This window comes from Canis lupus, chromosome 3 (genome assembly GCF_048164855.1).
Source record: "Canis lupus baileyi chromosome 3, mCanLup2.hap1, whole genome shotgun sequence".
NCBI lineage: Eukaryota > Metazoa > Chordata > Mammalia > Carnivora > Canidae > Canis > Canis lupus.
This window is the reverse complement of record NC_132840.1, coordinates 28,610,572-28,612,805: the sequence shown is the minus strand read 5'-3', so window position 1 is coordinate 28,612,805 and position 2,234 is coordinate 28,610,572.

The following is a 2,234-nucleotide window of genomic DNA, read 5'->3' as shown; positions in this document are numbered from 1 at the left end:
GGGCGGCGGCGGCGGCGGGGGGCGGGCGCCGGCCGGGAGCCGGGGGACAGGCCGGAGCGCCGCCGCCGCGGGACCCTCGGCGGCCGGAGGCGGGGCGGGGCAGGTGGGCGGCGGGAGGAGCCGGCCGGGAGGCCCCGCCTGCGGGGGGCGGGACCCCGCGGCCGGGCCCGCCCCCCGGCGCCGCGCCCCCTCCACGGCCCGCGCCCGCCCCCTGCGCCCCCGGCCCGCCGCCGCGCGCTCGGCACCCCGCGCCCTGCTCCGGGGGCGTCCGCCGGGAGGCTGCCCCGGCGCCCTCAGCCCCCAGACGCCTCGGTGTCAGGAGACATTTTCTCCATCTCCTGGCAAGCGGGAATAAAGGCATTTTAGGCCACTCCGCTCTTCCTCCTGGTCCGCAACGTACCACCTAAGCGGAGGTGGCCCCTCCCAGTGGGGAGGAGCGCGGGCCAGGACGGCGCTCCGGCCCCTCCCCCTCCCCCAGCAGAGTACCCCGGCTTGGAAACGCTCTCATGGTTGGCAGCAGGGCTCCATAAATGGGAGTGGGCTTGGTAACTAACTACTGTCGTTCTGTTGGTTAGCATTCTTAAAACTTTCGGAAAATATAAATGTGTACAGAAAAGTGCAGCTGTTAGGAGTGCAAAGCTCAATAAATTCTCACATAATGTCTTTTCACGAAATAACCAGCACCCAGATCAAGAAGCAGAACGTCACCAGCCCCCTGCAGAAGTCCCCCTCCTGGGGGATGCCAGCCACTCCCCACAAGGGAAGACACTGTCCTGACTTCTAACTGCAGGGATTAGTTTTGCCTGGCCTAGTGCTTTATGGAAATGGCATCACGCGATACTTGGACAGCATTTTAATGGTTACAAACACTTTGCACTGCAGAAATGGAGCCTCCAGAGGTGGCCAGGACTCCCCCAAGGGACTTGAGAGTGCTCGCAAGCCTCCCTAGACCCCATCCCACAGGCAGGTTAGTGCCAGGAGGCCCTGGGTAGATCTCTCTCCCACAAGCTCCTCAAGGCCTTCCCTGGGGCAGCCCTCTGGAGGGTAGCATATCTGCATGCAGGGGGTGGTGTTCTCCTGGAGCATCTGCCCCAAGGGCTTATATGGTGCCCTGAGGCTTTGGGGCTGAGGGAGGCAATGGCACAGTGAGTCTCTGTCTCCTCTTGGTGAAGTGTGAATCTGGGGCTTCTGAGGATGGCCGCCTGCCTCGGGGCACTCAGGCCAGTCTTGCCTCACTCAGTGCATGAGTTCTGGTTTCCCTATCAGCAGCTCTGTGGCCGGTAAGGCCTGTCCTGATGGGGTTCCTGGGGTTGGTGGTCCCAGGGGCCCTGCACAGCCCCACCTACCAGGAGGTAGCTCCACCATCACCCGTGCAGCACCCCCTCTGCCATCTGGGTTTCCATGGGGACCTGGACCCCTCAATCACATTGTGGGAGGTGCGTTCCCCATGTGCTCTGTAGGGGACATCTCTGAACTCAACCAGACAAGGTCTGCTGGTGGCTCCAAGCCCCTGGGTTCTCCCAACTCTGGGCCTGGGGTCAGGTTCTAACACCCTTTACCCCAAGACTTCTGAGTTCTGGCTCTAAACTCTGGGGGCTCCGAGCTATTTCCTTCACCACAACTATCTAGAATGCCTTCCCAGCTCTCTGCATCCTGCCCTGACAGCGCCAGGCCACAGCTCCTGCAGGGCCTGACCCTCCCTGCAGTTGCCATAGAGTTGTTGGCTTATGGTTCTGAGGTTCTTTGTCCTGGTTCTTCCAGGAGCTGGGGTTCTACCTGGCTGAGCTCTCTGGCCTCTGGCCCTCCAGTTTCAGCTCCCTTGAGATGCTCTATCTGCTTTAAAGAGGCCAGCTCTGGACGGCATGGTCCTCACTCCCCAGGGGTCTAGCTTTCTCTGCACTAAAGCTGTAACTTCCTGGGGCCTGAGGGTATGCTTCTTTCTCCCAGGGACTCCACACCCAGGAAAATCAGTGAGGGCCCCCTGAGAGGGAATTTGGGGGGCTCAGGCATGGGCCTAGGTCATCCCTGCCACAGGCCTGCCATGAGCTCCTCTCCAAGCAAGCCACCCCATATATAACCTGTAGGAAGGGTGGGCCTGGTAAAGGGGAATGTTGTGTCAGGTAACATTGTACCCTGGACATAGTGGATTGGGCCAGAGGTGGCCACCTGGCCTTGCTTATTCAAGCAGATTTACTCTCTGAGAATTTGTTTTTTTTTTTTTTTTTTTTTATAAA